The sequence below is a fragment of the Rhinopithecus bieti genome, unplaced genomic scaffold (genome assembly GCF_001698545.2).
Source record: "Rhinopithecus bieti isolate Rb0 unplaced genomic scaffold, ASM169854v2 scaffold_17655, whole genome shotgun sequence".
Taxonomy (NCBI): domain Eukaryota; kingdom Metazoa; phylum Chordata; class Mammalia; order Primates; family Cercopithecidae; genus Rhinopithecus; species Rhinopithecus bieti.
Window position 1 is genome coordinate 848021 of NW_016809081.1, and position 22491 is coordinate 870511.

The 22491-nt window shown below is 38.9% G+C and overlaps 1 protein-coding gene and 1 long non-coding RNA gene across 6 annotated transcripts in view; one reads left to right on the forward strand and one right to left on the reverse strand.

Annotated features, from left to right (window-relative positions):
• Nucleotides 1-22491, reverse strand: part of CTNNA2 (catenin alpha 2) — a 1170559-nt gene that overhangs the window by 456039 nt on the left and 692029 nt on the right. The gene's annotated exons all lie outside the window — the stretch shown is intronic.
• Nucleotides 5573-19274, forward strand: LOC108539666 (uncharacterized). The gene is made up of 4 exons (XR_001888453.1): nt 5573-5690; nt 5946-6094; nt 17501-17635; nt 18967-19274. It is a non-coding gene; the product is annotated as an uncharacterized LOC108539666 (long non-coding RNA).

A 22491-nucleotide genomic window follows, 5' to 3' on the forward strand; every position in this document is an offset into this window, starting at 1 on the left:
TACTGCCCAAGGTAATTTATAGATTCAATGCCATCCCCATCAAGCTACCAATGACTTTCTTCACAGAATTGGAAAAAACTACTTTAAAGTTCATAAGGAACCAAAAAAGAGCCCGCATTGCCAAGACAATCCTAAGCCAAAAGAACAAAGCTGGAGGCATCACGCTACCTAACTTCAAACTATACTACAAGGCTACAGTAACCAAAACAGCATAGTACTGGTACCAAAACAGAGATATAGACCAATGGAACAGAACAGAGCCCTCAGAAATAATACTACACATCTACAACCATATGATCTTTGACAAACCTGACAGAAACAAGAAATGGGGAAAGGATTCCCTATTTAATTAATGGTGCTGGGAAAACTGGCTAGCCATATGTAGAAAGCTGAAACTGGATCCCTTCCTTACATCTTACGTGAAAATTAATTCAAGATGGATTAAAGACTTAAATGTTAGACCTAAAACCATAAAAACCCTAGAAGAAAACTTAGGCAATACCATTCAGGCCATAGGCACGGGCAAGGACTTCATGAGTAAAACACTAAAAGCAATGGCAACAAAAGCCAAAATTGACAAATGGAATCTAGTTAAAGAGTTTCTGCACAGCAAAAGAAACTATCATCAGAGTGAACAGGCAACCTACAGAATGGGAGAAAATTTTTACTATCTACCCATCTGACAAACGGCCAATGTCCAGAATCTACAAAGAACTTAAACAAATGTACAAGAAAAAAATCAAACAATTCCATCAAAAAGTGGGTGAAGGATATGCACAGACACTTCTCAAAAGAAGACATTTATGAAGCCAACAGACACATGAAAAAATGCTCATCATCACTGGCCATCAGAGAAATGCAAATCAAAGCCACAATGAGATACCATCTCACACCAGTTAGAATGGCAATCATTAGAAAGTCAGGAAACAACAGGTCCTGGACAGGATGTGAAGAAATAGGAACAATTGTACACCGTTGGTAGGACTGTAAACTAGTTCAACCATTGTGGAAGACAGTGTGGCAGTTCCTCAAGGATCCAGAACTAGAAATATCATTTGACCCAGCCATCCCATTACTGGGTATATACCCAAAGGATTATAAATCATGCTACTATAAAGACACATGTGCACGTATGTTTATTGCAGCACTGTTCACAGTAGTAAAGACTTGGAACCAACCCAAATGTCCATCAATGATACACTGGATTAAGAAAATGTGGCACATATACACCATGGGATACTATGCAGCCATAAAAAAGGATGAGTTGTGTCGTTTGTAGGGACATGGATGAAGTTGGAAACCATCATTCTGAGCAAACTATTGTAAGGACAGAAAACCAAACACTGCATGTTCTCACTCATAGGTGGGAATTGAACAATGAGAACACTTGGACACAGGGTAGGGAACATCACACACCAGGGCCTGTCCTTGGGTGGAGGGAGAGGGGAGGGATAGCATTAGGAGATATACCTAATGTAAATGATGAGTTAATGGGTGCAGCACACCAACATGGCACATGTATACAAATGTAAGAAACCTGCATGTTGTGCACATGTACCCTAGAACTTCAAGTATAATAAAAAAGAAAAGAAAAAGAAAAAGAATGTGTGCAGAAAGTATGTAATAGGTGGGCTGTAATTTGACATTGGAAATGGAAACCCTAAAGTTACCTAAAATGCTATCTGTGTATACTGATGAGAAGATGCGTCTAGGGTGAATTATTTTAAAATTGTAAAACAACATATATGATTAGGAGCCTATCAAAAAAATTGTATTTACATATATTTATTCTTGCAGGGGAAAAGTTCTTCCATAAACCACACCAAGCATTTAACAGCAGTTATCTTTGGAGATAGGATTACTGAAGATATTCATTTTCTACATTAGGCTTTTCTATAATATTTGAATGCTATGTAACATGCATATCAATATTTTTGTAATCAAAAAAAACAATAAAGATAGAAATATTAAATGTCTATGCTAGCATTTGGGTTTCTGCTCTTTAACCTAATCATGTATAGTTTACTCAGATTGTTAGCTGAGGAACTTCTAACTAATTGAAATAACTTGCAGGTACAGCAGAGCATCAGAATATTTGTCTTTGTACAAGCACAGATGTGAAATATTGTGATGGTATACTTCAGGCAATTTGATGATCATGCTGTTTGTGTGTGTGTGCGTGTGTGTGTGTGTGAGAGAATGAGTGGACTATGACAAAAATGTTCATACGAGAATGAGATCTGAATATTGGTTATGGAGAGGATTTCAAAAATTTGTGGCAGAATAAAAATACTCTGGGCAGTGTACATTGGCTCAAGCCTGTAATTTCAGCACTTTGGGAGGCTGAGGTGGGCGGATCACCTGAGGTCAGGAGTTCAAGACCAGCCTGGCCAACATGGTGAAACCCTGTATCTACTTTTAAAAGCAAAATTAGCTGGATGTGGTGGCGTGCACCTGTAATCCCAGGTAGTCAGGAGGGTGAGGCAGGAGAATCGCTCAAACCTGGGAGGCGGAGGTTGCAGTGAGCCAAGATCATGCTACTGCACTTCAGCCTGGGTGACAAAGCGAGACTCCATCTCAAAAAAAAAAAAAAAGAAAAGAAAAAAGAAAACAAAGAATAAAAATACCTGAAAGGCTAGTTTTTAGTGTGACAGATATTGTTTCCAAATGATATTTTCATTCATCACAAAGATGTAGTTGTTGGTCTCAGTCTTCCTACCTCCTTACTATGACATTTTCTATTTACCTTAAAATTCTCTTTACAAAAAAAGAGTGAGTTATATGTGTTCTTTGGTTTAAATCCCATTGAAGGAGCAGTTTATTGTATTAATCAGGAATTCACACCCTCATGGGTAGTCACAAGTTTTCCCCCATAAAAGTCACACAGTAGAGGTGGTCAGTGTAAATGCTCCTAGGTATGTATCAATTAACTTCAGGGACTTTGCATATTAGAAATGACTTTTCATTGGTGAAATTGTTGGCTAGTTAATTAACACAATGGATGATTCATGGGCAAAAATATTGATATTCAACATTGTGGATAGGCTAAAATATTTTAGAGATATTTCCCATGGTTATATGAATAACAAATCATATAGCTAGGCCTGAGGCCTGGATCCTTAGGGATGGTACGCAAGGTCTGAGACCTAAATGCTTCTGTGCCCTGAGACTGAGATGCAGAATTTCTGCCTGCCTGACCACTCCCATAAGGTAACAATCCTGCCTCTAAAAGGTAGCAGGTTTACCTCAAGTGCTCCTTTCATGCAAGGTATTGTTCAGACCACTTGTTAGGACAGGAAATTGAGAATCCATCAATACATTTTGTTGAGAATTGCTTTCCTTTTAATTGTTAGCAGTATAGTAAGAGAGTAGCTGAAGCTCTCCTACCTCAAACATTTTGGTAACCACTATTTATCTGTCTTATCTATCTATCTATCTATCCACCCATCTATTTATCCATCTATATTTAACAGTTGCACATAACCAAATTGGCAACTAGGTTATTTTTCAACACTCCTATTTCTAAACAAACAAACAAACAAATGAAAATTAAAGCACATATGAAAAGAAGTCATAATGATCTTGGCTGAGAATGGAGTGGATTGATTGGCCTGTGTGAGTTTGTAGAGGTGTAATCCTATAAATAAAGCCAATTTGGAAACCCTTGGCAAAGTACCCTAGGACAGGGATTGCTCTTGCTTAAGCAATAAACATTTTCTGGAAACACATCTGACTTCTCTCTGAGCTACTTATCCAGATCCACAAACCACTGGATGATTTCATTTCTTATTTTATCTGATCTCCCTGCATGTGTTATTGCTGACAATTTCTTTTTTCCTGTGACTCCACCCTTCTTGTTCTTCTCTCAGCTGCCTGACTATTCTTTCTCAGTTTCCTTTTTTGGCTCCCTTTCTTAGTTACTCCCCTAAGTTCTGCTACTCCCTAGAATTCTATTCTTTGCTCTCTTCCTTTCTCTCCTTGGGCAGTCTCATCAATTCAGTAGCCTAAAGAGCCTTATTTATATATGGTATGCTGCTGCACTCCAGATCTATAGCTATGTCCCTAAACCCTCTCCCACACTCCAAACACTTACGTAAAACCGTTCACTCTAAGTGCATGCCCTCAAACTCGACTTGTCCTGGACTGAACTTAGCATCTTCCCCAGGGTTCTTCACCTCCCACATTAATTATGTTCCAAGTAATGCCAATTCTATCCCTTAGTTATTCCTCATCTGTCTCCACACTTCCTCATCCCTAATGCCGTAAGCTCTAGTTCAGACACTCACCATCTCTTCACTGGATTATTTTTAAGGATGTTCTCTGCCTCCATTTCACCTCTCTCTCTACTCCAGTCTCCATGCGGTTTTAGTTGGATCTTTAAAGTACATAAAATTGTATCTCCCTATTTTGCCTTCAGCATAAATTCAAACTTTCTAGCAAGGAAGCCAATGGCCCTGCTAGACTCAATATAGCTATCATCATCTCCATTTCTCTCTGTCTGGAATTTCTACTGTAACACACCTCCAACCATTCCTATAGACATAATGTCCAATAAATCTCTAATTAATCTTTGTTCGATGAAAAAATACATGACAAGACTTATTTTAGTGGATTTAAAAATATATAAAAACGATTCTCCATTTATTTCCCCTGGCTATTTCAGAAACAGTCCTGTGCATAATCAAAAAATCCTTCATTTATCAGGTGAAGAAACTTAGTCTCAGAGACTTTAAGTAAGCAAAGTCATGCAACCAGAAATGAATATGATGGAAGGAGAATTAGCTATTGAGATGCCCACTCTAGAACACAGGAGCCTTCAGATGCCAGCACTGCTTTTTCTAATTGCTTATCAGTAAGTACTGGGAACACGCTTAAGGAGGAAGCCTCACCCTTTCTCCAGATCAGCTTCTGTTAATACATCAGATAGCAAAAAAAGAATGAACTCTGCATTTAGAGGAAATCTATCACGCCCAAATTATTAGTGATTCATAAAAAACAAATTGGTTTATCAATTCTAATGTTTTCAGGCCAAAACCATATCAAGCAAATGTGACAGACTTTCAAGAGCATTCAAAACACCACCTCAGAGTGGGAGATATAGGGGAGGGAGGGACAACCAGAATCAGAATGAGTACAAGATGCAGGTAACACAGATGATAAAACAGGAACATAGAATGCACTTGCTTCGCCCTGCCCACACCATATGTGGATACCTCTTCTCTCTTTTCACCACGCAAAACTATGTTTTTGTTGCTTCTCCATAGAAGCTTATTAAATACTTGAATTTCAAAATTGATCATGTCTTGTTAAAGAACATTGGATGTGATGTGATAGCATCTTACAAATACAAGGATCTTCCCTATATGTGCAAGTCACATATTCAGTTTAGCCCCAAATAATGGATAGCCTTCAAATTGTTCTAATTCCAGTGTGTGTGAGTCTCTCCTCAGCAAGGCTACGCCTGAAATCAAGGATTCCTTGGAGTCTACATGATAGTGATGTTTACATAAGGGTTGGGATCACAATGGTGTTCCAAAAATACACATTCTATTCTAAAGAATCCACATCTTAATCTGTAGTGACATGGCCGGAAACCTTCAGATCTACATTCTGTAATGCCGTGAGCACAAAAATAATAGATTTCCACATGATTAAGGAGAATATGCTGATAATTATAGAAAAAGACAATGGTGAGTCTGAGTATTATGGCAGCTGTGAAAAGAAAACACATGAAATGGATTTCCATGACAAGAAAGCTGAACAAAATATAATTCATTGTAATGTAAAAGGCTATATCTAAAGTCACTTGATGATCTATATAAAGTGCCTTATAAATATGTTTTAAATGCATTGTTGTGAATCAATTTTAAAAACTTTTAGTGTCAGTTGTTATATTCAAGATGTCAGAACTTTGGATTTTTAAACAAGTATCTCTCTTTTCTTAGATTACAAAGAAAGAAAATATTGCTGACATGAGAAACAATGTTATCTTTTGAAACAATCGGAGTCACCTTCTATTTGAGGAGTACCTTAAGAAATACAGAAGGGTTTCAACAGAGAAGGTTTAGCAATCTGGAAAACCACAAGAGAGGCAGTAAGTTAACACCAAAAGCAAACAAAAAAGAAACTCATGAGCATCCAGTATCAACCTGAGGACTATACAGTGTTAAATGTGTGTGGTCATTTGCTGATTGAAATTTATTCCTGCTAAATAAGAAAATTGTTTCATCTAATTCAGTTTTCAGGGAAATTTTTCACCATAAATTATCCATCTTCTTTACCTTCTGAAATAAATTTCCTTTAATCTAAATAAATCTTTATCTGCTGCCTCTGGCCTATCAGTGTCAACACCAATTATTGTGCTCTTTAGCATGCAGGGACAACAGGGAGAGTCATTGAGAAAGCTAAATATCTTCTGTTATTTTATTCCCTGGATCTGTTGTTTTTCAAAGAGGTTTTTTGTTCAACTGTTTTATAGTTTCTGTGTGTATTTTTTTTCATTGTTCAGGTGTTGGGGGTCACATTTTCCCTGGGGTCAAGATACAATCCTTCAAATAACTCTCCACCTTTAAGGTTTGGTTACTGGTAATTGTCCAGGATGTCAGAAAGCCAAGAATATCAGAACTGAGTGTGCGATATGGTTAGGCTCTATGTCGCCATCCAAATCTCATCTTGTAGCTCATATAATTCCCACGTGTTATGGGAGGGACCTGGTGGGAGATGATTGAATTATGGGAGCAGGTCTTTCTCATGTTGTTCTTGTGAGAGTGAATTTGTCTCAAGAGATCTGATGGTTTCAAAAACCGGAGTTGCCCTTCACAAGCTCTGTTCGCCTGATGACATCTATGTAAGATGTGACTTGCTCCTCCTTGCCTTCTATCATGATTGTGAGGCCTCCCCAGCCATGTGGAAGTGTAGTCCATAAATCTCTCTCTCTTTTTTTTTTTGTAAATTGCCCAGTTTTGGGTATGCCTCCATCAGCATTGTGAAAATGAACTAATACAGTAAATTGGTACCAGTAGAATGGGGTGCTGCTGAAAAGGTACCCAAAAATGTGGAAGCTGCTCTGGAACTGGGTAATAAGCAGAAGTTGGAACAGTTTGGAGGGCTCAGAAGAAGACAGGAAAATGTGGGAAAGTTTGGAACTTCCTAGAGACTTGTTGAATATCTTTCACAAAAAATGCTAATAGGCATATAAAAAATAAGGTCCAGGCTGAGGTGGTTTCAGATGGAGATAAGGAACTTATTGGGAACTGGAGCAAAGGTGACACTTGTTAAGTTTTAGCAAAGAGACTGGTGGCATTTTGCCTCTGCTCTGGAGATTTTTGAAACTTTGAACTTGAAAGAGATGATTTAGGGTATCTGGCAGAAGAAAGTTCTAAGCAGCAAAGCATTCAAGAAGTGACTTGGGTGCTGTTAAGCATTCAGTTTTAAAAGGGAAAGAGAACATAAACATTTGGGAAGTTTGCAGCCTGACAAAGCAATAGAAAAGAAAATTCCATTTTCTGAAGAGACATTCAAGCTGGATTCAAAAATGTATATAAATAATGTGGAGCCAAATGTTAATCACTAAGAGAATGGGGAAAATGTCTCCAGGGCATGTCAGAGAACAGTGCAGCAGCCCTTCCCATCACAGGCCCAGAGGTTTGGGAGGAAAAAATGGTTTTGTGGTCTGGGTCCAGGGTCCCTCTGCTGTGTGTAGTCTAGGGACTTGGTGCCCTGTGTCCCAGCCACTTCAGCCGTGACTAAAAGGGGCCAAGGTATAGCTCAGGGTATTGCTTCAGAGGTTGAAAGCCCCAAGCCTTGGCAGCTTCCACATGGTGTTGAGCCTGCAGGTGCATGGAAGTCAACAACTGAGATTTAGGAACCTCCGCTTAGATTTCAGAGGATGTATGAAAATGCCTGGATGTCCAGGCAGAAGTTTGTTGCAGGGGTGGGGCCCTCATAGAAAAACTCTGCTAAGGCAGTGTGGAAGGGAAATATGGAGCTGGAGCCCCCACATAGAGCCCCTACTGGGGCTCTACCTAGCGGAGCTGTGAGAAGAGGGCCACCATCCTCCAGAACCCAGAGTGGTAACTCCATCAACACTTCCACTGTGCAGACACCCAACACCACCCTGTGAAAGCAGCCAGGAGGAAAGCTATATCCTGCAAAGCCACAGGAGTGGAGGTGCCCAAGACTATAGGAACCTACCTCTTGCATCAGCATGACCTGGATGTGAGACATGGAGTCAAAGGAGATCATTTTAGAGCTTTAAGATTTGACTACCCTGCTGGATTTCAGACTTGCATGGGGCCTGTAGCCCCATTGTTTTGTCCAATTTCTCCCATTTGGAATGGCTGTACTTACCCAATGTCTGTACCCTCATGGTATCTAGGAAGTAACTAACTTGCTTTTGATTTTACAGGTTCATAGGTAGAAGGGACTTGCTTGTCTTGGATGAGACTTTGGAATGTGGACTTCTGAGTTAATACTGAAATTAGTGGAGACTTTGGAGGGTTGTTGGGAAGGCATAGGTGGTGTTGAAATGTGAAGATATGAGATTTGAGAGGGGCTGGGGTGGAATGATATGGTTTGGTTCTGTGTCCCGAACAAAATCTCATCTTGTAGCTCCCATAATTACCATGTGTTGTGGGAAGGATCTGGTGGAAGATGATTGAATAATGGGGACGGGTCTTCCCATGCTGTTCTTGTGATAGTGAATGGGTCTCATGAGAGCTCATGGTTTTAAACACAGCAGTTGCCCTGCACAAGCTCTCTTTGCCTGCTGCCATCCATGTAAGATCTGCCTTGCTCCTCCTTTCCTTCTGCCATGATTGTTAGGCCTCCCCGGTCATGTGAAACTGTAAGTCCATAAACCTCTTTCTTTTGTAAATTGCCCAGTCTTGGGTATGTCTTTATCAGCAGTGTGAAAACAGACTAACACAGTGTGATTTGCTTTAAGGAGAGGTTTTAAAAAGTCTTTAAAAGACAAAACAATCAGCTCAGGGCATACAGGTAGCTTTTTTTTTTTTTTTTTTTTTTTTTTTTTTTTTTTTTTTTTAATCTCTTGGAAACCAAGTTCTTTGGTCCATAGTTTATGGTTGGTTTAATTATTAGTTGAGATTTGTGCTATTATAATTAATATGCTATTTTTCACATGGACATTCCAAAGTACCTTATAATATTTTCTTAATGGAAATATTACTGAGTTGTGGAAAAGAGATGAAAGGGATTCTCAATATCACTGATTATCAAGGTTTGCTATTAATGCAAATGAACTCTGGATTCAACCCATTTTTCTACCTATGGTATGGTCAATCATTCTAAATGACAGACAATAGGGGAAGCCTTCCCTGCTACCTAGTCTGGAGTGATAACTCCTTCTCTGTGTTCCTGCATCTTCTAATCTGTATGGTTGCCTGTACCACATTTTATGAAATTTTTCTGTTTATGTGTCAGCCTCTCCTTTCAGACTGCTGGTTCCTGGAGACTAGAATTTATGCTTCAGTGTCCTGGGTCCTATTTCATATAGGTGCTGAGCTATGCCTGGGTGATTAATTAATTCATCAACAGATCACAGGTACACAGAAGTTTAGCAATAGGAAAAGAAATTAATACAGAGCAGATCAAGCAGGGAAGGAGGGAGGAGGAGAGAAGACTTATAGTCATATGCACATTGTTCTGATAATGAAAAGTAAACATAAACAAGGCTATGCAGCATCAGGTGAAGTTAGTAGGGAAAATAAAATGCAAAAATGCAGTAGAGTATGAGAAAGGTGCCGGGGATAAGAATGTTTTCTTTTCTCAGTTGGGGTGGTGAAGGGAGTAGATAATAGGGATAAATTAGGCCTATTAAAATGTAGAGAGGGCAGAAGATTAATGTTTTCTCCAAAAAGGTGGCAGTCCTGAGCTCATTCTTTAATTAGTGTTTAACAGAGAAAAGAAAATTGGGTAATTAGAAAAATAACGACGACTAGGCAAAAACATCTCCTGTGAAAAGGCTCAGGAAGAAAAGGAATACACATTAACTACAAGATTAGTCCTGCATGTTGAAGCATTAGGAAACCTGGCATGTTTGTTGAACACTTTTCCATGATTAGAAAAAGAAATGTTATGGATATGATCAAACATGCCCAAATACTCTTAAATGAAAAGGCTGATTAGCCTTATTTTTCTTCTTTGGGAATGCAGTCAGGCCTCCATATCTGTGAGTTATACACCCATGGATTCAAGCAACTGAGCATTAAAATTTCAAAATATACAAATTAAAATAACAATATAACAATAAAATGATACAAATAGAAGACAATTCAGTATGATAACTATTTACATAGGATTTACATTACATTAGGTATTTTAATTAGTGTAGAGATGGTTAAACGAGAGGATGTGTGCAGATTATGGGTAAATACTATGCTATTTTGTATCAGGGACTTGAGCATTCAGGGGTCCTGGAATCAATTCCCCGTGAATACTTACAGATGATTGTATAATCTTTGTTACTTCCTCAGGTATCATGGCTCCCATCCCAAGACATTGAGAAGGTACAGGAAAAAAAAAAAAAAAAAAACAAGGCTATCAGTTTGGCAAAAACACTCATTTACGTCCAGGAGTGGTGGCTCATGCCTGTAATCCCAGCACTTTGGGAGGCTGAGGTGGGTGGATCACGAGGTCAGGAGATGGAGACCATCCTGGCCAACATTGTGAAATCCCATCTCTACTAAAAATACAAAATTAGCCGGAAGTGGCGGCTGTCTGTAATCCCAGCTCAGGAGGCTGAGGCAGGAGAATCGCTTGAACCCGGGAGACGGAGATTGCAGTGAGCTGAGATCACGCCATTGCACTCCAGCCTGGGTGACAGAGTGAGACTCCATCTCAAAACAAACAAACAAACAAACAAAAAAAAAAACCTCACTCACTTTAATATGTCCATGCATAGGTTTATATAAAACACAAATGTATACATATACACACTATTCTCATACAAAGTAATATGGTGATTTTCCATGAACCCCAGATGTCAATTACATAACACAGCATAAAGATAGTGAGGAAGGCCACTGATTTAGAAATTTAAGAGCTTGGGTTTGTATTCTAGGTTCATCCCTTCCGGGCCTCATGAACTTAAGCTGGTCGTCTAAAGCAATTCAGAGTCTGTTTCTTACCTATAGAAAGGGAATAACAGAGTCATCCTGTGGAATATTATATATAAAACATCTGATACATTGTCTGGCACAAGGCAAATTACTCAGTAAATGCTAATTTTCTTTCTTTTCTCAAGGATCAAAACAGGAAAGTGGTGCTGATTCAATTTTCTTCTGGAGCATTCCTACTCTCCCAAACAGTTGGGTAGCCAGGGATAGTGAACTGGCCATCGAGTTGTTTCAAACCTCTCAAGGTATCCAGGTATCTAAGGGTGTTAGCTTTCTGGTTGTATCTAAGGAAAGCCAGAAACATAGGTGTGGAGGAGAGAGTCAGGTGAGCTCCTGGTGGAACCTCCTGCCCTCTGCTCTACCTGCGAGAGAGAGAACAAGACATGCTCAGATCTCATACACTTCCTGGTTCCACTTTGGTTACACTTTTTCTAACTAGATCAGGAGCTAATAGCCCTTTCTCCTTTGTGATGACATACCTGTCTTCTGGAAGCACATCTAAGTACATTTAAACTCCCTTTACTATCCTGACCAGCACCTTGTCCCAGGAAAGATCAAGTCTAAACAAATACCCACCTTGGGCTTCCACAGAGGTAACCATGATACCTAAGATTGGTCAGCAAGGTGGTTCAAGCTACTTTGCATTCTTCAAATATTGCTCTCTGCCTTTCTCCTTTGCAATGTACTGTCCTTTCCCTCACTCTGGCTCTCACTTCCCATGTGCTACTCCTGCTCAGGCATTAATCTGGACAAACTGTTTATCATAGCTGACTTATTAACAGGTTACTATCCTCAGGAATATTTGCATTTCTTTTGACTGAAATAGTCAAGACAGAGATGATCTTAGAAATGGTGATCATACTGCCATATTAACAAGAATGTGTCACAGTACAGAAAATCATAAAGATCCTTAAAACTCTCTATGTCTTAACTCTTCAATTTCAGGGATCATGTCTTCAAGTTGCTAGCCACATGGCTAGAACAGACAATTGAAAATATATGGCAGTGACTGCCTTGAATTTTCTAAATTAAAGAGTTTAGCACTGTTCCTATCAACTATGTATAGAAGTTCTTTTTTTTTTTTTTTTTTTTTTTGAGATGGCATCTCACTCTGTCCCCCAGCCTGGAGTGCAATGGCATGCTGGCATGCTCTCAGCTCACTGCAACCTCAGCCTCCTGGGTTCCAGTGATTCTCCTGTCTCAGCCTTCCAAGTAGCTGGGATTACAGGCATGCACAACCACACCTGGCTAATTTTTGTATTTTTAGTAGAGACAGGGTTTCACTATGTTGGCTAGGTTGGTCTTGAACTCTTGACCTCGTGATATGCCCGCCTTGACCTCCAAATGTGCTGGGATTATAGTAGTGAACCATCATGCCCAGCCCTATGCACTGCAATTCTAAAGGACAGTTCCATTCATTTAAGGAAAAAACAAAACAAAACAAAACTGATGTTGGGCATATGAGAAATCAGTAAACATAATAATGAGCAATGACACCATGGGCAGTAAGCCTCATGGATATAGTCAACATAAATCCTCTTCCAAGCACTTTGGCATGGGGGTCATAAAATTAGTAAATTCAGCAATGAGCAGTGTTTCATATTTCAACTTCAGGAGAGAATATACTGTTCTGTCTTGTGGCATTTCACTTGCAAATTTGATTCTAATTTGATTGGTTAAGAAAAGTCTCACACATTGAACACTGAAGAGCACACTGTTAAAAAACCAGACTAACTGGCAATCTCATAAACTGAAGAGAGGTGAATATTATGGTTTATTAAGCATAGGTTAGATGTATCCAATAAAGACACAGTCCCTTGATAATAATGCTTTATATTTTATGAGAGCTTAGTTTTCACTCCTTTCACTAATTTAACTGCATTGACACTAATTTCTTTCACCTTCTGATAGACATTATTATCCAGAATTTAATCACTTTGAAAGCAATATCCTTTCTGTTGTCCCACACTCCTATAAATCTGAAAGAGCAAAGACCTCAAACAAGGGTAAGAGCAGAAGACACCCATGATGTAACTGGCCAGCTCACTTCCTGAGGTGTCTTTAGGTGCTCTGGTGTCATACTTGAATTTTAACAATGGTGACTCTATCATGGACTCACTACCAGCTCCTCCTCCATTGGAGTTTATTGTTTTTACCCAGATTTTTTTCATGTGTATAAGGAGTGACACAAAACCATAAATTCTGGAAACCCCAAATTCTGGGTTCTAAAGCATCAATCCTTTTCTAAATGTTTTCTTATATTGTGCACCCTGCTAGTATTTCAGAGTGACTACTGCCATAGTCATAAATGTTCAGTGGGTAGGATACATGGGGAAGTGGGATGGCCATGAGTCCATTCATATCACAAGTTGGAAACTTATTTTCTCCCAAGCTCTAGGCCAAATAATTTAGGTAGTAGCTACCACTCAAGTAGGGAATGCTTGGGCTCTGCCTAACCAAACAAACGTTGGCACATCTCTAGGCTACAAAAAGCAAGTGTGGATATCAGCTTATGACTCAACTACTGAGACTTGTCTACATTAAGATAATTCCATGTCAGAGTGAGAGACTGGAGGTGAGCCTCACTGGACAGAGAAGGGCTGACGCACACATCAAGGGTCAGGTTGGCACTTGGTGATGGCTCTACAGTAGATATCTGTAGAGAGGATGGAGAAGTTTGGGCAGTAGAAAATGAATGTTCTGAAGTGGAAGAGCACAGGCTTGGGAGTCAAACAGATTCAGGACATAATTCTGGCTTCATCATGACTAGTTTTATGACTTGGCACAAATCATTATATGTTTATCATTGCCATTCTTGTACGATGGGAATAATAACATCTGCCTTATATTAAGACTGTAAGGATTTGAGGTAATTCATGCTGATTTCTTGGTACATAAGATTTGACAGCAATAAATAATAATTATTCTTAGGAGAGTAGGGAAAGAAGCGATACATTATAATCCAAGCAGACAATCTGTTCATTCAATTGTTTAAACATGAAGTCCACAAACCAACCTACTCTACAAGTGAAGCAATTTGCTAAGATTTGGGTATCCAGTGGTGAACAATGTGAGTCTGGGCCCTGCCTTCATAGATCCTACTATCTAAGCAGCCATTAAGCAAGAAAGATACACATAAATAATTGACTACAGATGGCAATAAGTGCTCTGAATAGAGATCTCAGTGGGAAAATAACAGCGTGTACCAATGAAATAACATACTCACAGAGACCTGAAAGATGAGTAGGTATTACCTTTAAGAACTTAGAGGGGAAAGGACTCCAGAGATGGAAAATAGTGTGTGCATGCAATATACAGAAAGAAAAAGGGCAGCGGTTTGAAGGTTAAAAGTACTCAGTGAATAAGAGACAGAATGGCTTTGGAGGATTGGGCACAGGCGAGACTATGCAGGGACTTCAAGAATCACATTAAAGAACTGTTTAAAGCACTGGAAAGCCCCTGGAGTAGTTTTGAGCAGAGATGCTGCATGATCCAATTTACTTTTTAAAGTGATCTTTCCAGAAGCTGGATTGTGTATTGGGGTGGTTGGCAAACGAGAAAACAGAAAATTATTGTAGGAGTTCAGAGAGAGATGGTGATGACTTTGTCCAAAGTATAGGCAGTGGCTTCAGAGAAGTCCAGGAAGAAGTAACCATTGGCCATTCCAGCAGCTAGGTAAGACTTTTCAGCAGGAAACAAAATTAGCCAATAAAAAGGGAAATCAAAGCAGAAGATAGTAAGCATTTAGGGTTGCTGAAAACTGGCAGTAGTTCCACTGCTGAGTTGGCGCACGTAACGCAAAATAGGAATTCATTTTCTATAAAATCTGTGCAGTGCCAAGAGATTAAAATAGGCCCTTAGCTGTGACATGCAAGTTTCTGTGACTATAGATAAGGTAGGACATGGACTCTGAAAGTTATGAGGTAGGGGCACAAGGTCACAGGAAATAGCATGATTTGCTCATGTTTGCCGAATCTGAAATGATGGCTGGCAATTCACTTAATATCCTATAACTAGGAATAGGATCAGTCTCAGACACTAGGAAGAGCTGAACTAACAGATGAAAGCTATGAGACCCAATCTTAGGACCCAGCTGTCCCCAGGCAGCAACAAAGGGTAATTGTTGTGCTTTATTAACTTAATTTGAGTATAAGGTTTTACAGTCTCCCAGTCAGAAAAATCTGTAATTACATGCATTTTACCAAAAAAAAGATGTTAGGTCAGGTAAAATGACACATTCAAAGACATAATTTCACTACCCTGCCACATAAGCAAAACATCACTTATCTATTTTCAGTATAATGGTGTTTTTCATTTACTGTTTGATAGTGATGCAAATCCACTTTCTCAGGACTATAGAGAGCTCTGGGTATTAAAAGATGTGGACTTTGTCTTCTCTACAGTTTGGTTTGTGACCTGTGGTTCCCAATACAATACTACTTCTCAATTTCTTGACCTCAAGCGATCCCCCTGCCTCGCCTTCCAAGTTCTGGGATTACAGGTGTGAGCCACTACATCTGGCATATGCAATACCAAGTGACTAGCAAAATAATGAGCAATGTCTTTCATGTCATTCCACGAATATCAGGAAGCAAAAACACATAGGTCTTTCACTTGTTTGTTTTCAAAAGCAAAATCTTTCTGAATTGTTTTGCATTTTAATGTTCTAAATCATGTTGCTTCCAGTCTTAAAAAAAAAAATGATGTTTTGGTTTTCCACCATGGGCTTGGATGGATGATTAAATCTGATTACCTCTAGAAGTCATTAAGGGTCAATCAGAAGGACTGAGGATTAAGATTAGAGTAAGGACTGAGATTGTAAACTTGGACTCGATCTGTCAAAATAAACAGTTCTATTCTTGCTCACGTGGAATTGTTTATTTTACCTTTCCAATATGTTAAATCAAGATTCACAAACTGAAATATCACATGAATATGTTCTCTGTGCTGTTTGATTTTTTTCCCCAGGCATGAAAATCAAATTTACAATGCTAATATTTCTCCAGAAATGTTCTGAGTGGTACACTTTTCTTCAAATAGGCAACAGATTTGTCCGTCTATAAACATGCTTATAGTCCTATTGGAGTAAAGAAGCAGGTATATGGAATTCAATATATGGACTATAAAACCAACAGAACACTCATACATTAGAAAGCTGTCATCAAGAACAGTCAACTGTTCCTTTACATAATTGAGTTCAACAAACATTTACTAAGAGTCTTTAAATAAAGGTCCGCTAGTTGCTGCAAGGAATGAAAACTAGATAAAGCTCTTGTTCTCAAGGAAATTAAAATACACGAAGCAAACTAAATTATAGATTTTTTTCATTAAGTCATTATTAGGCAGAAGGAAGAAACAGGTTTGAATTTATATTTGAATTTGAATTCTGAATATCGCTTGTTCTTCAAAGCAGGAATCTAAAGTCAAATAAAGCGTGTGTGCACACACACATACATAAATGTATACACACACATAAATACAGATGTATATAGCCCAATTTTTCAATTGCAAATATATATTAATAGAAATAATTTATATAATTAATATTAACAAGTATGTATAGTGATGCACGGGTATTTTTCCTCAAATAAATAAAAGATTGCTTGTCTTCTTAAGAGTATAATAGAACTCCTTATTACCTAATCTTTTTTCACTACCTAGAGATATTTGCCTGGGTCTGGTTTTAAGCTATAATATAAACTATATATACAGACATTGAGTCACACACCCACCATCATTCCCTATCCCCCACCACACACCTGCATACTTTAGTGTGAAAAAAAAAACACATCATGAAAATATAATTTTGAAGTTAAATTATGCTAAACTTGTCTGAAATTGAAAACATTTTGAAGCACTGCTAAACTTAGTATAGTTGTCCTAAGAACAACATCTCACATTAATTTCTCTGTATTTAAAAATGGTGATGTCCTGCATTTGCCATCTATGGTGTCACTGTTCTCTTGGCATGACGGTGTAAAGCCTCCTAATCTGAAGCATCAGCACGTGCAGGGAGTATTTCCTGATGTATCCCACCTTTAATAATTTAGTATGGTGACTTATACTTTCCACATGAGTAGTCTTGTCTTAACAGTAGTAAATACAGCTACAAAGCAGCGAGGAATGGCAATTGGCTGAGGGCAATAATTACACTGCCTTGATTTGAATTAAAATTTTTAAACAGCAAATGAGATTACCAGTCTAAAGATAACCTTAATTTAAATGCCAAGCTGCATTTATCTCATCTACAGTGTAATTTTCCAGAGGTGTAGAAAAATACAATTTTAACGGAAATCCATTGTTTAAAAAAATACAATTAAAGTCCCTGGTCCCTCCTCACCACACCCTTTGATTTTGTTTTACAGGCAAGATATGCAGACTGATTTAGAGGTCAGAATGGAAACATTCAGATCCTGTCCTCATGGCCAGACATGACTTTCAGTACCATCTTCATTTTTAATGATAAACAGCTGGATATGGGAAAAGTAAATGCCAAAGAGGTGAGAGGTGGAGGAAGAAAGGAAAATGACCTTCTCTAATCCCTGGAGCTATAAGGAACCTTACACATGATAAGAGCTCAAACCACCAATTGATTAATGACAAAACCCAAGACCCAGAAAAGCCAAGTGATTTTTCTAAAAACACAGAGCAAGAAGGCAGCACTGCCCAGCAGAGGAGATGCTGACCTGGGATTTACAGACAGAAAAATCTATGAATCCCATCTCTTTTACTTATTAGTTCTGTGAAAGCAACTTATTATCTTTGAGCCTCAATTTCTGCATCTGTAAAATGGAGAAGGGAACAATTCCAATCTCACAGGTCAGTGAGAATGCATACATGCCAGACTTACACAAGTGCTCAATAAAAGACACATTTTATTGTCAATGACTTCCCAAGACCAGAACCCAAATATACTGATTCCCAGCTCAAGTTTGCTTCTATTACACTACTTTACCTTTCACTAACCCAAGACTATACCCATGGTCTCATGAACCACATCAAACACTTGATGTACATGTAAGTGGAAAGGGACAGAGGAACAAGAAATAATTAAGAACTAATATTTCTTATTGGTTGATATGAATGAACATTCAGTTTGACAGTTACCAATGAACTATTATTACCAAAAACACTAAGGTTTATAAGATAAAGGTCAAGGGTTTTTAAAAATCTGCTCATTTTATGAATATGAAAGCATACAAACAAAACAAAGCTGAAGGTTAGTCACTGAGAATTGTGGGACAGTAATTTCAATAGGAAGTTCCTCCTCATCAGTGACCTACAATCCTATATACACTTTACACACTTACAATCACTCTCACACACACACCATTACGCACACTCCCAAAATAGGCATCACAGTAGTTTCATCATTCTCAGTATGGTAGGACTCAGCAGATGCATGACTGAGTAGGTTATATTTCTGAGAGTAGCAAAGAGGTGGATTCTTAGAAAAGTTTTACAGATTAGCAGCTAGGTGCGGTGGCTCAGGCCTGTAATCCCAGCACTTTGGGAGGGTGAGGCAAGCAGATCACAAGGTCAGGAGTTCGAGACCAGCCTAGCCAACATGGCAAAACCCTGTCTCTATTAAAAATGCAAAAATGTGGTGGGTGCCTGTAATCCCAGCTACTTGGGAGTCTGAGGCAGAGGAATTGTTTGAACCGGGGAGGTGGAGGTTGCAGTGAGCCAAGATCATGCCATTGCACTCCAGCCTGGGTGACAAGAGCAAGATTCTGTCTCAAAAAAAAAAGAAAAGAAAAAAGAAAAAGAAAAAAAGAAGTTTTACAGATTAGCTCATTTAAAGATTTGTTTTACTGTTCTCATTAATCAGAGAGAAGATGAATAAATACTAAAAGACAAGACAAGAAAACAAGAAGAAAGGAAAACAGAAAGGAGTTAAAGTATGATGACCAATGGGCAATGGTCTTCTTTACAGACAATCATATGGTGGTTTTGGCTAAGTTAAGGCTTGCGATAGAGTGAAAACAACTTTGAATCAGGAGAAAGGTGTCCTAGTTTCTAACTTCAGTCTTGCCCATATGTAGTTAGATTACATTTGATAGTTGTTTAACATTTCTGCTAACTACCTATAAAATAAATAATTTTCCTTATCAGTATGAAAATGAGATGGTTAGATCAGAGTTTCTCCAAAGTTACATCTGCAATTCTGTGACTCCATGAATATTCACCACTGCAGACCTCAAACTCTTTTGAAGATGAAAATCCCATGTTTTCAATATATAATTTTAGGGAAAATTAACTAACCAGTTTGATGAATTATGGTAGGACTTTTCACTGGGTCCTAATGCTCTAAATAATTCTACTGTCTAGAATGGGTCATGACTAGCCAATTAATCAGGTTTTCCTTATATCTCAGATTATGTCTAAACCTGGAGAAGTAAAAGATGTCCATGTTTGGTTACATTTAACCACACCCTAAATTCGGAGTTGTTTTCAGCAAACTGAACCAAGCACTGTTTGTAGATGAAATGTCTTAATTAGTATCCATGTAGTCACCGTCATTCACACTGCAGCATTGAAATATATATGTAATCACTCACTCTTCCCTACAGAGATATATTAGTAAGGCATTTCTACTTCTCAAATAATGTTTTTTGTTACTCTTCATATTTTCAAGTTTCTCTAAATAACACTTGCTGTCTCAGCCTCAACTTTAAGATGACTCAAGAAACTACTTCTGAGGTTGAGTATATACTGAGATTACTTGTTTTCCTATTGGAAACCAGTGAGGAGTGAAGAAAAAGGTGAGGAAGGGAAGGAAAAGGACACCTGAATTGGAAGAAGTGAGACTCTCTTGTTCATCTAAATTGAAGTCAGTCCCTTAATAGGATTTGCAGGGATTACATCTTAACCAGTCCTTAGCACCACTTCTGGCACACAGTAAGTATTGAATAAATATTTCCTGGAAGAAAGAGACATAGTAAATAAAGACAGCCAATAAGGAAGAGAAGACTTAATTCATGCTGGGGTTTGTTGGAATACTGATAGGAAGTGAGAGTAAAATCTTACCAAAGTTTGTTTTTTTCCCCTAAACTAGTTTCATATCTCATACTATTCTGTTTTGTGGTTTTGTCTTTCCTTAAAAATACTGGTAAATTGCAAATTTCCTCAGATAAGGAAAGCATAAAAGTGGTCATCTCCTGGCAAAGTAGTCCAGGAAAATGCTGTCTGATTTAACTTTTTGAATAGTGTAAAGTATGAGTATGAAAGAGAACATTTCACCGAGGAAGTTTAAGGTCACCATACATATAAGATTCTAGCGGTCAATACACTAGAACAGCTGCAGCCTATTTTAAATGTGGTGGAACAACTTGTACTTCAGATCATGGAAATCAGTTGTCTCTGTCTCCTCCCAGGACAGCTCATAGACTAAAGAATAATCAACAGCAACGACTGACCAGCCAGTTGCCTCAGAGATGGACATTGCTGTTGCAAAAGGAGTCCCTATAATTTAGAAATTAAGAAACCATAAGAGATGGCATTCTAAGTTGAAGAGACTTCATAAAATACTCAAACAGGAGCTTAACATGGGAGTGTATTTAGGCCAGAAGCCATGATATTACCTTTTGCAATTGACCTCAGTAGTCAAACTAAGGGGCCCCATAGAAGGGTAAATGCACCTGAAAGCAATAATTTCAGCATACCCTTAGAATAACCCTGTATGGCAGATGCACCTGAATGTGTGTTTTGAGCTACGGATTCCAGGAGTGGCCAACCCTGAGATTCGTTTCTTATCCATAATAAACATCTGAATCCCTGATCCATCCTGTGGAACATGGGCCGTACAGAGGACTGAGGCCCTGAGTTTTGGGGTAAATGAAGGTTGCCAGGTGGAGTTTATTACAGGGAAAGTGTTAACTGAAAATGCTATACAAACTGCATGCTGTTTGCAGGTGGTTGCAGTTTTCCTGCCCAGCCCTCTGCCACTGAGTGATGCGGTTATCTGGTCCAGCTTGCCACCACTGGACCATTTCTGCAGATAAGATGGTTTTCCTCTCTAGCCCACCACCACTGGACTCTCTCCTGTAATCAGCCCCTAGTAAAACCCCATGTCACATTTGCTAGCTCTGGGTCTCCTTCAGGCTTTTGAACCAAAGCCTTCCCTATTAAGGTTAATAGGGGTTAACCTCATTAACTCCTATTAATCATGATACTGATGGCTTTAAGGTCTGGTTTTAGAGATTCAGTTTCTATGTGTGCACACACTGAATCTCTAAAACCAGACCTTAAAGGCATCAGTAATAAGATTTATTTTTTCATGGATTTCCCCGTTCATGGTTCCTCTGACAAAGTCTTAGTTAAGTATATGCTTTGCATGAAGGAATGTTCCCATTTTAACATCTTCTGATTAACTGAGGATTAATAAAACACATACACAACAAAACTCTCTTATTTATCCTCATTAGTACAGATGCTTCCTAAATATTTGACATTATTACACTTCTACCTGGAACATTTTCTTATGGGGAAAGATTTGTTTTGTTTTGTGTGTGTGTGTGTGTGTGTGTTTTTACTGCTTGAGGACCTTGTCTAGTCACCTCTAGTCTGGTATTGTGTGGTGGAACTACGCCACATAGGCCCAGGCATGGGCCTGGAAGTCTGTGTAGGTCTGGGTTCTACATCTTTGCTAATTTATTTTCCTTCTCTGAGCTCCTCTTTGCTCCCTTAGGAAAATAATAGGCTTAAACAATGTGATCCTGAAGGCTACTGTCCTGTGGAGGGCAAACTTTGATGATGGCTGCCAAAGTCTCAGGATCCCTTGCTGCAGGGAAGAATGGGATACAAGATTTTGTAAGCATGGAGAAGGAATCAAAGATGTGACTCCAACTTCTCTTGTGGCTAGCTCAGGTAGAGTTGAGAAGTGGAGGCTGACAAGACACCGACTTCAATTAATACCAGAAGAGAATTAGCACTCAGCATTGGTGGAAATTTCTGGCCAGGCCCAGTACTCTTGTTAACTGAGGCAGCTTATTGAAAAGTGACCACCAGGCTGGGCACCATGGCTTTTGCCTGTAATCCCAGCACTTTGGAAGGCCAAGGCAGGCGGATCACCTGAGGCCAGGAGTTTGAGATCAGCCAGGCCAACACAGTGAAACCTCGTAAAAATACAAAAAAATTAGCCAGGTGGCGTGGCAGATGCCTGTAATCCCAGCTACTCGGGAGGCTGAGGCAGAAGAAGCGCTTAAACCTGGGGATGAGAGGTTGCAGTGAGCCGAGATCATGCCACTGTACTCCAGCCTGGTGACAAAGTAAGGTTCTGTCTCAAAAAAAAAAAAAAAAAAAAAGTGACCACCTGTATAGGACACAAGAGGTTGGAAAGAGTTTGTTTTAGTTA